This window comes from Nannospalax galili, unplaced genomic scaffold, assembly GCF_000622305.1.
Source record: "Nannospalax galili isolate Female #2095 unplaced genomic scaffold, S.galili_v1.0 scaffold538, whole genome shotgun sequence".
NCBI classification, from domain to species: domain Eukaryota; kingdom Metazoa; phylum Chordata; class Mammalia; order Rodentia; family Spalacidae; genus Nannospalax; species Nannospalax galili.
This window is the reverse complement of record NW_008343842.1, coordinates 4262326-4278198: the sequence shown is the minus strand read 5'-3', so window position 1 is coordinate 4278198 and position 15873 is coordinate 4262326.

Here is a 15873-nt window from a genome sequence, read left to right as displayed (position 1 = left end):
AGCGCCTCCTCCTCCTCCGCCGCCGCCGCCGCCGCCGCCGCTCGCAGCTCCGCTGCTGCCTCCGCCTCCTCCCGCGTCGCGCCCACTGCGCACGCGCGGGAGGCCGGGTCCCGCCCCTTCCTCTCGCGAAGACCCGCCTCCAGTTGCGTCACAGCCCCGTGACGTCTCTCGCGTGACCTCACCGCGGTGCAGCCGGGGGAAATGGTGAGGAGGAAAGGGCGGCCCTGGGCAGTGCTCGCTCTGTCGCCGCGTGGTCCCCACGCTGTGTGGGAGGGGTCACGAGCTGATGGGCGGTGCGAGGCTGAGAGGCTCCCGGAAGTTGGGCGGTGACAGCTCCGCCCTCCCCTGAGCAGGTTCGGAGCCCCAAGTCCCCGCGGAGGGTAGTGGAGGACTTGGCAAGACCAAGGGGCAAAGGGCGAATCGGCTCCTTCAAGGTCCGGAATATTCGTGGGCGCCTCGCCTTTTAATTCCAGGCAGAGGCAGGTGCATCTGTGTGAATTAGTGCCTGCCAGGTCGACATAGTGAGTTCCAGGCCAGCCTGGTATACATAGGGCCAGGTGCATCTCTGTGACTCCCAGGCCGGCCTGGTCTACATAGTGAGTTCCAGGCCAGCCAGGGCTACTTGGTGTATTCCAAACCAGCCAGGGCTACATAGTGAGATCCAGGCCGGCCTGGTCTACATAGTGAGTTCTAGGCCAGCCAGGACTACATAATGAGTTCTAGACCAGCCACAGCTACCTGTGAGTTCCACACCAGCCTGGTCTACATACTAAGTTCCAGGCCAGCCTGGTTTACTTAGTGAGACCCTACCCTCCTCCCCCAAATGAATACGCTTTTCCCAGGTTCCGAGAGAGATGCTGCTCCTTGGTCCCAGGCCTCCTTCTGATGATGGCTTCAATCTGTCCTCATTACTTAGGTTATTACAAGAGTACCACTGGGTCTCCAGAAAATTAAGCAGGCCTCAGTACAAACATCAGCCCCTAGTCCGGATGAAGGCTACTGGTTGTCAGGACCAACCCTCTCAAAATACAGGTTAAGATGTGAAAATTTGGGGCTGGAGAGATGGCTCAGTGGTTAAGAACACTGGTTGTTCTTGCAGAAGACCTGGGTTTCAATCCCAGCACCCACACAACTGTCCATAACTCCCATAACTCCAGTCCCAGGAGATCCAGCAGCCTCTTCTTACCTCCTCAAGTATTTCACGACCAGGGTGCATGTACTTACATGCAAGCAATACACACATAAAATAATAAATTTTTAATTTTAAAAGGTGAAAATTTGGCAAACCTTGATCTTGACTGGGTACTGTATGTGGTGTACCTAACTACCTAGTGGAGGCCCCATTTGATCAGGGGTTAGACCGTTCATAGACTCTGTTTGGCCCTTCTCTCAAGTGCTCTCGTTATCACCTGTCACCAGTTACTACTAGGTACAGAGATGGGGGTGTGTTCGGAAATGGTTCCTTGCCATTGGGATAATGGCTTAATAAAGTGCTTGCCTATAAGCATGAGGATCTGAGTTTGCCTATAAGCATGAGGATCTGAGTTCCTGTGTTCCCATCCTCATCACCCACGTTAAAAGCATGACTTGCAGCCCAGAGTGGTGGCACACACCTGTAATTCCAGCATTCCAGAGGCAGAGGCAGGCAAATCTATGTGATTTTGAGGCCAGCCTGGTATACATAGTGAGACCTTGTCTTAAAATGCTTTTCAACAGAAGATAGACTAGGAAAGGTGACCAAGGATAAATGGGTTGCCAGGAGGTTTTGGAAAAGGAAAATATTCTACCTCCTCCAGCCCCACTATTAAATAAGAGTAAAATATAATAGCTCTAGGGGCTGGAGAGCTGGCTCAGCAGTTAAGAGCACTGGCTGCTCTTCCGGAGGACCAGGGTTCGGTTCCCAGCACCCACATGGCAGCTAACAACTGTCCGTAATTCCAGTTCCAGGTGATCCAACACCCTCTTCTAGCCTCTATGGGCATTGCGTGATGTGAGTACACTTACACACATGCAGGTAAAACACTCATACACATAAAATAAAAAATTCTAATAGCTCTAAAAACCTGGTACTGAACCAATGAAGTGGCTCAGCAGGTGAGGGTGCTTGCTGCCAAAATTGACAACTGGAAACTGGAGTTCAATCCCCAGGACCCACACGGTGGGAAGAGAGCCAATTCCCAGAAGTCATCCTCTGCCCACGTGTGTCTCAGCATGCACACACACACAAACACATACAATGTAAAAATTTTTAAAAAGAATACCTCTTTTTTTTTTGGTCTTTTTGAGACAGGGTCTCCTTGTAGCCCCAACTGTCCTGGAACTCACTGTGTAGACCAGGCTGGCCTTGAACTCACAGAGATCTGCCTGCCTCTGCCTCCCGAGTGCTGGGACTAAAGGCGTGCGCCACCATGCCCGGCTAAAAAGAATGCTTCTTAAAAATTGGTACTAATCAGGTATGGTGGCATCAGCTTATAATCCTAGCACTTGGAAAATAGAGGTAAGATGATCAATATTGTTCAAGGTCAGCCTCAGCTATGTAGTTAGAGGCAGCCTGAGCTATATGAAATTCTGTTTCAAAGAGACACACAGAAAACCCTAGCTCTGAGGTCACACATGTGGGGTTCAAATTCTCATTGTGCCAACTAGTCAAAGCAATAGTATATGTTCAGTGTATTGTTTGTGAGGTTGACAATGTGTTGGCACTCAGTAATGGTAACTTGTAACATGGCAGTAGATGAGGAGATGGCCTTGGGATTAGACATTGTACAAGTAGGCAAGGGTTGTTTCCTCACCTGACCCCTCTTCTCTTGCATCCTCTTCCTGATCCTCTATGAAATCATGAGATGTGAGGCTGGGAAGATGGCTCAGTGGACAGATATTACAAAGTTGTGCTAATCGCACTGCAACCACCAGAGTTCATGGTGAGCCCTCTTGATGACAAGTGCCCAGCCTCCTTCAATCTCAGACCCCTAAATGGAAGTTCATTGGTGTCAACCCTTAAGACTCTTCTCTTCACAGCTTTAATAAAGGTCATTGTTCCTATTAGGCTATATCTTACAACAAAATCTCACATATCAAAGGTGCCCTGGGAATGTCCAACAGAGACAGTTCTTTTTATGCCGCAGTCGTACCAGTTGTGGCTGTTCATGTCATTCTTGCCCTGTTTGTCTACATGGCCTGGATTGAAGGCTCATGACAGAGGTGTGAAGGCAAACAGGATTAAAATGAACCTCACCTTTTGACAGTATGAATTCATTTTTAAATATGATAAGTACTTCTGGGGTATTGTTAATAAATGCATTTTATTTGAATAAAATTGAAAAAACAATAAAATTATTCAGGGAGTCAGTCACATTTGACTAAACTTTAACCCACTTAATTTTAACTTTGAATCTCCATTTGCAAATAAAAATTTGAGAAAAATGATATGCTAAGTGAATTAGATCTTATCCTGTGAAGAATTTAATTCTTACAACAAAAATCTTTTATAGCAATTTGACTTATACTTTCCAGTTTTATTCCTTTGGATATATTACGAAACACACAGTGAAAGAAGTCTCAATTTCCTTTTTCATTGGAAGACTTTCCCTGTCAGAAAAGTATCAGGATCTTGGATTTGAGGTTATAATTTCCTACAGAAAGTTGCTTAAATTGTGAACAATGTAATTAATATGAATGTCACTGAGTAAGGATAAATCTCACATTCCTTTATTTTTATTTTTTTGGTCTTTTTGAGACAGGGTCTCCCTGTAGCCCCAGCTGTCTTGGAACTCACTATGTAGACCAGGCTGGCCTTGAACTCACAGAAGTCCACCTGTCTCTGCCTCCCAAGTGCTGGGATTAAAGGCATGTGCCACCACGCCCAGCTAACATTCGTTTATTTAATTGGGAAAGTTGCTCAAATCACACCCATTTATGTTAAAGGACTTAGGTTTACTAAGGGCCAAGAGAAGAGCTCACTGCCAACTTTGTGACTAACACAACAATATTGCTTCCTCATTCTGCTTTGAAATTAAGCTTCAATTACAAAGATTATTTAAATTCCTTTTATTTTTTTCCTACCTATAAAACATGGTATTGATAGGTATTAGAATATCGAAGTGTTCAGTTTGTATGCATTGAGAGTGAAACAATTTAGAAATCAGACCTTGAAGTTTCTTACTGTTCTCGTCTTTTTCATCAGAGCTAAGATACATCCTGTATTTGTGGACGATCCTTGGCGTCTTTTTTTATGAGAACTCCGCCCCTAAAAATAAAAGAGTCCTGTGACTTTTCTTCAGTATCTTTAAACTTTGGTCAGACCCACCCCTCGACACTATATATATGCAATCTGAAAACACTGTCCCCAGCACTTGGGAGGCAGAGGCAGGCAGATCTCTGTGAGTTCAAAGCCAGCCTGGTCTACATAGTGAGTTCCAGGTCAGCTGGGGCTACAGGGAGACCCTGTCTCAAAAAGACCAAAAAAAAAAAAAAAACCACTGTCCCCCAAAATTTTATTTCTCAGTAGAAAATTATATATGTTCTATAAAACACTACACAAATTCATATTAAGGCAGAAAGAAAATAAAAATTGCCCAATAATGTTGCTACCTGAAGATAATCACTTAGTTTATGACCTGTGTGCAGTTTTGACAGGTGTTTCCTGATGCTAGTTCCAAAGACACTACAACCTTGATTTAAGTTCAAATTCTGCCAACTTTACCAGAGAACTGTTTACGGTTTTTTAAATATACGGTTACTGGTCATCATTGTCTTAAAAAGCACATTGCTTCTGGGCTGGAGAGATGCCTCAGAGGTTAAGAGCACTGACTATTCTTGCAGAGGACCCAGGTTCAATTCCCAGCACCCACATTGGTACGAACCATCCTTAACTCCAGTTACAGGGGAATCCAAAGCCCTCTTCTGACCTCTGCGGCATTGCATGACATGGGTGTACTCACATACATGCAGGCAATACAATTGTACACATAAAATAATAATAAATTTTTTTTCTTTTTTTTTTTTGTCTTTTTGAGACAGGGTCTCCTTGTCTCACTATGTAGACCAGGCTGGCCTCAAACTTGCAGAGATCCTCATGCCTCTGCCTCCCAAGTCCTGGGAGTAAAGGCATGTGCTGCCAGGCTGTGCTATAATATTTTTTTTAAGAAAGCTCATTGCACCGGGCGTGGTGGCACACGCCTTTAATCCCAGCACTCAGGAGGCAGAGGCAGGCATATCTTTGTGAGTTGGAGGCCAGCCTGGTCTACATAATGAGTTCCAGGACAGCTGGGGCTACAACACATTGCTGGCTGGACATGGTGGCACAGGCCTTTAATCCCAGCACTTGGGAGGCAGAGGCAGGTGGATCTCTGTGAGTTCAAGGCCAACCTGGTCTCCATAGTGAATCCAGGACAGCTGGGGTTACAGGGAGACCCTGTCTCAAGAAGGCCAAAAAAAGAAAGCACATTGCTTCTTTATTCTTCTAAAATTCAAATTTCAATTGTTTTCTCCAAAAAGAAATGATAATTGAGCAGATAACCCAACTTGAATATTGTACAACATGTGCATATATCAAAAAATGTATAGTTCTTTTTTTTTCGCTTTTTTTTTTTGGTCTTTTTGAGACAGGGTCTCCCTGTAGCCCCCGCTGTCCTGGAACTCACTATGTAGACCAGGCTGGCCTTGAACTCACAGAGATCCACCTGCCTCTGCCTCCCAAGTGCTGGAATTAAAGGCATGCACCACCGTACCTGGCAGTTCTTACGTTTTTATATATCAGTTAAAAATAAATCAAGCGGTTAAAAGCACTGACTGTTCTTTCAGAGGACCCGGGTTCGATTCTCAGCACCCACATAGCAGCTACAAATCATCCTTAACTCCAGTTCCAGGGGAATTCGAAACCCTCTTCTGATTTCTGCGGCATTGCATGACATGGGTGCACTCACATACATGCAGGCAATACACTCATACACATATGCATAAAATAAATAATAAAATATTTTTAAAATATTAATATATAAATAAAAATAAATTCAAATAACTTGTTACTGATTATCCTAGTACAAAGGCCCTTGCTTATATGTTTGCCATGATTGATTCATTTATCCAAAGTTACTTTTTATCCTATGGAGCTAGACCGAAGGAATAAAGAGATGATTAGGCATAAGAGACAAATACACACTTCTGCTATTGTTAAGGAAAATAATAGATCAGTGTGATTATTACAGGATTGTTCTTAATCATATTCCACTGTTGTGTGTAGTTTAAATATCTTTGAGCAAGTATTCTAAATATAAGGGTCTTTATTTTGTAAAGAGTCTACTTTTAGTTATGATATTTGAGTCTTGAATATTGATTTCTGGATAGGTCCCTCAGCAGGTGGCCTGTTGTATTTAGAATTGTCTGCTCAGTTTCTTTTTATATAATGCCAAGGTTTTTTCTTGTACTTTGGAGATCTTGTGCTATTTGTAAAAGATATTTTGGGATTATTTTGTTTGATTTCAGACATTTGCTAGTTAGGTAATGATTCAGCTATTTTTCTTCAAGTGTTTTAACTAAGGATACATGAAAACATAAGTCATTTTCTTTTGGGAATAAAGTACAAGTGTTTGAATATTAAAATCAGACACTCAGATTCATATTCAAGATTATTACAGACTTGTTTTCTAAGAATTTTCCCCAGGATTTTAGCTATGAGCTTACTTACCATTTTACTGCTGTTAACTATGTTAATGTGATATTTGACAAATGGACACATTTTTCAAGATATCTTACTGATTTCCTCTTGCATAAAGTGCATATGATGTGTTGGAAGGTGTCCTAGTTTGTTTCTCCATTGCCGTGACAAAATACTCTGACCAGTACCAACTTTGGGAGGAAAGGGTTTATTCAGCTTACATATCCCGGGTCACAGTTCATCAGGGAGTCCAAGGTAGGAACTCAGGGCAGGAACCTGGAGGCAGGAGCTGGAGCACAGGCCATGGAGGAACACTGCTTACTGGCTTGCTCCCCTGACCTCTGCTCAGCCTGCTTTCTTATGCAACATAGGCCCACCTGCCCAGGGGTGGTACCACCCACAGTGGGCTGGGCCCTCCCACATCACTCATCAAGAAGATGCCCTTCAGACATGGCCACAGGCCAGTCCAATAGAGGCAATTCCCCGATTGAGGCTCCCTCAACCCAGGTGTATCAAGTTGACACTAAAGGGATCCAGCACAGAAGAGAAAGCTACATTTGAACTGTTATGTTTTACAGTAGGAACAGGGTCACTGATGTTTAAAAACTGTTTGTAATAGTAATCTGAATCAGGGAGTACAACTCCAAGTGTCAATACAGGCTACTGAATTAACCCCATTTACTCTAACAATACCTTCCCCACCTCCTAACTTGTTCCCTGAATAAGCTCCCCACCACTGTTGAAAAATGAAAGTTTGCTGTAGGATGAAAAAAAAAAAAATAGACACAACTACATGCACCTGTCACCCAGTGTTCCTACACAGAGACAGGCTGGTTCTGAGAGCTGGCTGGCCAAAAAGGGCAAACATTGGGTCCAGTGAGAGACCCTGCCTTACATAGAACCATGGAGGAAGACACTGGATATCACCTCTGGCCACCATGTGTAGTGGCATGCACACCTGTACACCCATACCCTTATGCATGCACCCACACATGCACACACACACACACTTATATATATATATATTTTTTTTTTAAGTTTAAAAAATTTTATTTCATGTGTATATGTATGCCTGAGTGTAGATACATGCAGCACATGCAGGTGGTTGTGGGCCACCTTGTGGGTGCTGGGAACTCAACCCAGGTTGTCCTGAGGAACAGCAGGTACTCTTAACCACTTAGCCACCTCTCAAGTCCTTTTTTTTATTTTTATTTTTTATTTTTTTTGAGAGTCTCACTATGGCTGGCCAAGATTCACAGAAATCCACCTGCCTCTGCCACCTAACTGTTGAGATCAAAGGTGTATAGCACTATGCTCCCCTATGCAAATATTTTTTCAAAAACTTCCACAAGCAGGCATCATGGCACATACCTGTATTCCTAGCACCGAGGAGGCAGAAGCAGAAAGTTCTCTATGGGTTGAGACTAGCATGGTCTACAAAGCACATTCTAGATATGCCCTGTCTCTAGTTAATTCTCTCCCACATGACTGATTTATTTCTTTTGCTTATTTTGAGACGGGTCTCCCTGTGGCCCCAGCTGGCCTGGAGCACTCTATGTAGACCAGGATGGGTTTGATCTTACAGAGATCCACCCACCTCTCTGCCTTCCAAAGTGCTGGGATTAAAGGTGTGCACCCACCGAGCCTGGTTCTTAAGACTGTCTTATGGAAAACAAATACCTTGGGCAGCAAACAGTAATAACTATACATTCAAATTTATGTGATAGTTATAAGCTATAACTAAGATCTATGTGGATACTTGCACTTTTGGCACAACCTAATGTTTAAGTGATCATGGTGTTGGAATATTTCATTTACCAGCGGTTTTGTAGGGTTTTTGTTTTGTTTTGAGACAAGATATCATACAGCCCCAGCTGGCCTGGAACTCCCTGTGTAGACCAGGCTGGCCTCGATCTCATAGAGATCCATCTGCCTCTGCCTCCTCAGGACTGGGACTAAAGGCCTGTGCCACCAAGCCTGGCTCCAAGTTACCAGAGTTTTTAGCCAAAACGGGGGCTCTGGCAGCCCCAACAGCCTAGACTAGGCCATGTGTGCTGATACTCGAATTACAGAAATAAATAATGGAGAAAAAGCAAAGCGAGATTTTTAGTGTGGCCACACTGGAAAGAAGAACAAACAAAGGAGTCCGGTGATCCTGTGTCTTTGTGATAGTAATGTGAGCTTCAGGTTTAACTGGAAATTTGGAAGCTGTGGTGGCACACGCCTGTCATCTGTCACTTCAGCATTGGAGAGGCAAAGAGCTGGAGATCAGCAGTTCAAGATTGTCTTTGGCTATATAGAACCTTGGGGTAGGCTTTGTTGCTGGAGGGAGCAGAAATGTGGGTCTCAGGAGATAATTATGCTGATCCAGGGTCCTGCCACACCTTCAGGGTTAATTTGGTCCAGGGGTCTGTCCTTTGAGGTTTTGTTCCTCCCTGAATCCAGGGTGACTGCAGGTTTATGATGAGATCTGTGGCTGAACCTTAGGCTGAAGGAGCAGAGAGAGCAGAAAAATGTGGGTGGAGCTGGGAGTGGTGGCACAGGCCTTTAATTCCAGCACCTGAGAGGCCAGGGGCAGGTAGATTTCTATGAGTTTGAGGCCAGCTTGGTCTACATAGAGAGTTCTGGGCTAGCCAGGCTACATAGTAAGACCTTGGCTAAAAATTTTAAAAAACATAAAAGAAAAACAATAAGAACTGAAGGCAGAGGTGTCTTTCATCCTGCTCTTTAGGTATCTCGTGGGCCCAAGTGAGGAGCCAATATTTCAGCAAAAGCAGCTGCTAGGAGCCTGTTTTTCTTTCTCTCTTTTGGTGGTTTTATTTTGTATTTATTATTATGTGTGTGGGTGTGTGTACCATGGTGCTCATGTGGAAGTCAGAGGACAACTTTGTGGAGTCAGTTCTCTCCCTCCACCTTTACCTGGATTCCAGGGGATCTCACTCAGGTTACCAAACTTGCACAAGTGCCTCTCCTTGCCCAGCCCTCTCAATGGCCCTGTTTTGGTTTTTTGAAACTGCATCTCACTCTGTAGCCCAGGCTGGCCTGGAAGTCACTATGAACCTGCCTCAGTCTCCAGAGTGCTGGGATTTCAGGCATAAGCCACCACGATGGGCTTTGGAATAGTTCACATTCAGAAAAATAAAGGGTGGACTGAGGATATGATAGAGGTCAATGGCAGAGAGGCCATAGATCCCCAGTATCTGAGAGAGAGAGAGAGAGAGAGAGAGAGAGAGAGAGGAGAGGGAGGAAAGGAGAGGAGGAGAGGAGAGGAGAGAGAGCGCTTGAGGCTGAGGGGCAGGAGGCTCAAGAGTTTGAGGCTAGCCTGGGCTACATCACAACAGGCCAATGTGGATCACACTGAAAGACCCTGCAAAAAAGAAAAATGAATTCGAATTCCCCTGACAGAGGAACATGCTCCATCCCCACGCTGAGATGGAGCTTTCCTTCTACTCATGTGGCGGTCTCATCAGCCTCTATGGAGCGCAGTTTGCCTTGCTTCCCTAGCATGGCAGTGCGGTAAACAGAACAGTTTAGTCATAGCTAGGGCTAAGATAATGGCAAAGGGGTGGATGGTGAACACTCCGCAGAGGAGGGGAGAGGGGTCACCGGGCTCACCTGGGATCCCACCCATCCCTCCCTCTTGCAATGCAGTCTTGAGAGGTGCTGCAGTATCGGAGGTAAAGGTTAGCTAACGGTAGGCCTCCACCGCCTCCACAGTATTGCTTTCAGGAAGTGGAATGGGGCTTTTTGGTGATGCAGTTGTTTTAGAGTCACTTATGCTTCTCTGAGTGACCACTCATCCATGCTCCTGCAAGTAAGTCCACTAAACTCAAAGGTTCGGCAAGTTGGGCTTATGTAGATTAGTTTCTCTGATCTCTCGTTAGTGTGCTACTTGCGGAGAATAGACATCTATTCCTATCTCCCCGGCAAAAATAAAGTGATGCTCAACTTAGGAATGATGGACATAGAGAACGATTATAAAAATCCCAGTAATTGAGGGAAGAGGATGTAGCTCAGTGGTGGAGCACTTGCCTGCGTTTGAAAGGCCCTGGCTTCCATGCCCAGTGCTGCAAAAGAAAAGCAAAATCTCAGTATGATTGGGGCTGGAGAGCTGGCTCATCAGTTAAGAGCAATGGATGCTCTTGCAGAGGACCTGGGTTCAGTTCCCACATGGTGGCTAACAACCACCTTAACTCCAGTTCCAGGGGATCAAACACCCCTCTTCTGGTCTCCATAGGCATTACACAACATGGGCACACTTACAACATGCAGGCAAAACATACACACAAAATGAGAATTGGGCATGCCTACAATTCCAGCATGCAAAGAGTTCAGGACCAGCCTGGGCTACCTAGCAAGTTTCAGGCCATTCTGGACTACAGAGTGAGACACTGTCTCAAACAGCCAGAAACAGAAAAGTGAAACTGAAAAGAACTTCGCCTATGTAGTCCAACTTTTCTGTTTCACAGAAGAAGAAATTGAAACTGAGAGGCAGAGGGCTTCCAGTCAGCACTCTCCCCACAGCAGCCTGCTGCATTTCCCTTACATATGCATTGAGTGCAACTAGAACTTCCCTGGCTGGAGATACAGCTCAGTTGGTATAGTACTTACCCAGCCTTCATTGAGGCCTGGGTTTGGTCCCCAGCACTCAGCACCTGGTAAAATCAGGCAAAATGGCTTAGAATCCCAGCACTGGAGAGGTGTCGGGGAGGATCAGAAATTCAGGATCAGGCCAAGTGTGATAACACAAACCTTTAATCCCAGCCCTTGGGAGACAGAGGCAGGTGGATCTCTGTGAGATCAAGGCTATCTGGGTTTACATAGTGAGTTGCAGACCATTTGGGACTAAAGGGAGACCTTGTCTCAAAACAAACAAAAAACCTCACAAGTGACTGTAGGAAAAGAGAATCCCTGGTGCACTTAAGGGTTCCTTTTTGCTGGGGAGAAGGTAAATGAGGTTGGAAAGCAGCCCTCCCACCCTCCGCGACCCCTCAACATCCGCCTCAAACATGACAGGAAACATCCAGAACTCCAGTTGCTGGTACCTAGTATCCTGCACAAGAACAATGCCAGCGGAGGTCCTGGCCTACTTGTTTTAGCTTTTCTCTCATGGTCTGGGTCTCTTTCATCCTCCTGTGGTGAATGGAGCAAAAGAAAACCTGACTGTTTTACTCCATGCCCTTTGACCTAGATAATCCAGAACTAGGTCCCTCCTGCCCCCTTATCACCTCCTCCTCCCAGGCCTGTTCATTCCTGCAATCCCAATACTGGGGTCATTGAGGGAAGGGGGTAGAGGCAGAATAATTGCCATGAAGTGGAGGCCAGCATGGGTGGCATAGGGAGTTCTAGGCCAGCCAGGCTGCAGGGGGAGACCCTGTCTCAAAAACATAAAGAATCACTGATTTCTCCCTTGTGGAAAAAAGAAAACAAACAAAAACCCCAAGGTCTCCATTTTATTGTAACTATTCTTTCTCCTCCCAAATATGTCCCAGTCTGCATACTTATCCCACCATCACACTCTACCTCAGGTAAAGCTGAGACAGGTAAAGGAGAAAAAGTAGTAAATGAAAGTCTCTACCAGATACGGTTCACCTAAGTGCTGACTCAATCCTCACAACCAAATAAGCTTAATACCATTATTAGAATTTACAGATGGGCAAATAAAAACCAGTGGTTTTAAATCCTGTGTTCAAGTACACACAGATATTAAGAAAGCCAGATTTAAGCCCAAGGTTCAGAAAGAAACCTTCTGATTTCTGGAATTTGAGGCCTGTGCCACTGAGCCCAGATCTGTGTACTCTGTAGCTGAGGATGACCTTGAACTCCTAATGGTCCTTTTTCCACTTCCCAAACCCTGGAATTGCAGGACTGTACCACCATGCCCAGCTTCTGCTTCTGTGTGAATTTTTTTTTTTAAAGACAGGGTCTCATATAGACCATGCTGGGTCCCCACTTTCCACTCGATTACCCAGTGTACAGTGCATGACTGTGACTGATGCAGTGGTAAGAATGCAGGGCTTTGTGCATGCTAAGCAAGCACCCTACTAACTGAGCTACATCCCTAATCCATGTGTGAATGTATATATTTGGGGGGAGGTTAAATTTTTATTTATTTTTTTATATTTATATGAATGAGTGTTTTGACTGCATGTAAGGGCACCTGTGTGTGTAATGCCCATATCTCTAGCCCCCATGTGTGAATTCCTAAGCCTATGTTTCTCAAACTATACATCCCTAGTCTACATCAGTCACTCAGAGAAAAGACACTCTTTGGTTTGGTTTTTTTAAAGCAGTGTCTCATGTAGCTCTGGCTAGCTTCCAACTCACTATGGCGCTGCATAGGACCCTCAACTCCTGATCCTCCCACCTCAACCTGCTAATTGCTAGGACTGCAGGGGTTTGCCACCCCTGCTGAAAGTAGGGATGTCTTGTTTAAAATACCATGACTGTGTCTAAGGAGCCCTAGAATGGAAGTCAGTGCATCCAGGACAGCTCAGGAATTACCTGGCGATTTTTATCATACTGAAGCTTGAAGATCATTCTCTTAAGTAAACTACAGTTAATTGTTGATAGTTTGCTCAATAGTTCAACTTAATTAAAGATTAACAAATTAAACATCTTTTATTTCACAAAAAGCAGCGATGAAACTGTGAGGAATAAAACTAAAGATGGATGAAAATGCAAATCTTACATTTCTAACATTGGCAGTGTACCAGGATCCTTCCAAACAATTTAATCCAGGTTTTCTATCCCTTAGTCATGTCCTTAGGACATAAGTTACTAAATTAAGATATGTGAATGATAACCTTGCAATGCAGCATTTAGGAGGCATCAGGATTCAAGGCCAGCTTTAACTGCTTAGCAAGTTCAAGGTCAGTCTGGGCTACATGAGATCCTGTCCCAAAAAGCCAAAAGAAATTCTCCTATGGTGATGCATGCCTGTACTCTTAGCACTTGGGAGGCAGAGGCACAAAAATCAGGAGTTGAGGGCCAGCCTCAGCTACATAGTGAATTCAAAAGCAGCCTGGGCAGCATAAGACCCTGCCTCAAATGAAACAAAATCATAACATTGGAGTCAGGTGTGGTGGTTTATAACTGAGGCAGGGGCATTGTCATTAACTCAAGGTCAGTCTGGCAGCATAGTGAGTTTGAGGATAGTTTGAGCTACATAAGACTCTTATCTCAGGGGCTGGAGAGATGGTTCAGTGGTTAAGAGCACTGACTGTTCTTTCAGAGGACCTGGGTTTGGTTCCCAGCACCCACATGGTAGCTAACAACTTGTCTGTAACTCTAGTTCCAGGGAATCTGACACCCACTTTTAACCTCCTTGGACACTGCACAACATGGCACACTTACAGGCATGCAGGCAATACACTCATACATACAATAAAAATAATAAAGTATTTCTTTTTTATTTTATTTTATTTATTATTTTTATTGTATGTATATGAGTGTATTGCCTGTATGTATGTGAGTGCACCCATGTTGTGCAATGCCGTGGAGGTCAGAAGAGGGCTTTGTATTCCCCTGGAACTGGAGTTAAGGATGGTTCATAGCCGCCATATAGGTGCTGGGTCCTCTGCAAGAGCAGTCAGTGCTCTTAACTGCTGAGCCATTTCTCCAGCCCCCCCCATAAAGTTTGAAGGGACTCAGTAGTTAAGAGCACTGGCTGTTCTTGCAGAGGACCAGGGCTCAGTTCCCAGCACCCACATGACAGGCAACAACCATCCTATCTGTAATTCAAGTTCTGGGGATCTGATGCCTTCTCTGGTCCTTATGGGTTTATATGCATGTGGTTCACTACATATATGCAAGCAAAACACACATAAGAATAAATAAATAAATTTGAAGGCATGGTAGTGCACGCCTTTAGTTCCAGCACTTGGGAGGCAGGTGGATCTTTGTGAGTTCAAGGCCAGCCTGGTCTACATAGCGAGTTCCAGGACAGGTGGGGCTACAGGGAGACCCTGTCTCAAAAAGACAATAATAATAATTACTATTATTGTTTACATGAAAAAAAGGGGGGAAAAACAAGTGAAAAAAATTGAAAATCAAGACAAGTAAGATGGTTCAGCAGGTAAGAACTCCAGCTACACAAGCCTGACAACCTGAGTTCAATCCCTGGAACACACATAAAAGTTGAAGGAGGAAACCAACTCCACAAAGTGTCCTCTGGCCTTCACATGCACCCACACCCCCTTCAAATAATAATATATATTCTTTTTTGAGACAGGGTCTCCCTGTAGCCCCAGCTGGCTGGGAACTCGCTATGTTGACCAGGTTGACCTTGAACTCACAGAGAACTGCCTGCCTCTGCCTCCCAAGTGCTGGGACTACAGGCTTGCGCCACCACACCTGGCAAGTAAAATGTTTTTTAAATGATGTTCCAAGAGCCAGACATGGTGGAACACACCTGTAATCCCAGTACTGGAGAAGGGGAGGCTGGAGGGTCAAGTGTTCAAAGTCACCCTTGGCAAATTCAAGGCCGGTCTGAACTACATGAGACCCTGTTACCAGAGTTGTTAGGACAAAAGCCTGGGACCTGTCAGCTCTAACAAACCAGGCTCCAAACCTGTCCTCAACAGACTCTGGTTTTTAGTTTTGGTTTGTTTGTTTTTTGAGACAGGGTCTCCCTGTAGCCCCAGCTAGCCTGAAACTCTCTATGCAAACCAGGATACCCTCAATCTCACAAAGATCCGCCTGTCTCTGCCTCCCAAGTGCTGGGATTAAAGGTGTGCGCCACCATACCTGGCTTAGGTCCTGTTTTTAAATAGGATCTTTTAACCCCAGCTGGCCTGGAACTCACTATATAACCCATGCTATCTCGAAGGTATAGCAATCCTTCTACCTCAGCCTCTCTTAGTCACTGGGTTGACTATGCCTGGCTTATGGCCTTAACAGAAATGACTGCCAGTATTCACCAGCAGATACCAAAGGATAGTCATAGTAGACTGGTTCTGAATCACTCAACCCTGTGTCAACACAAAACAGCTCTCAGTCCAAATGAGTAACTGATAGTTTATTCTGAGGTAAATATGAGATGACCCAAGCCCAGGAATACAGAGTTAGGTTGCCCTGAGTGACATGTTCCACCTAGAAGTGGTTACATGAACTTTTATATGTATGAGTAAGTGCACCCATGTCATTCATTGCCTGCAGAGGTCAGAAGAGGGTGTTGGTCCTGGAACTACAGTTCCAGATGGTTGTGAGCTGCCATG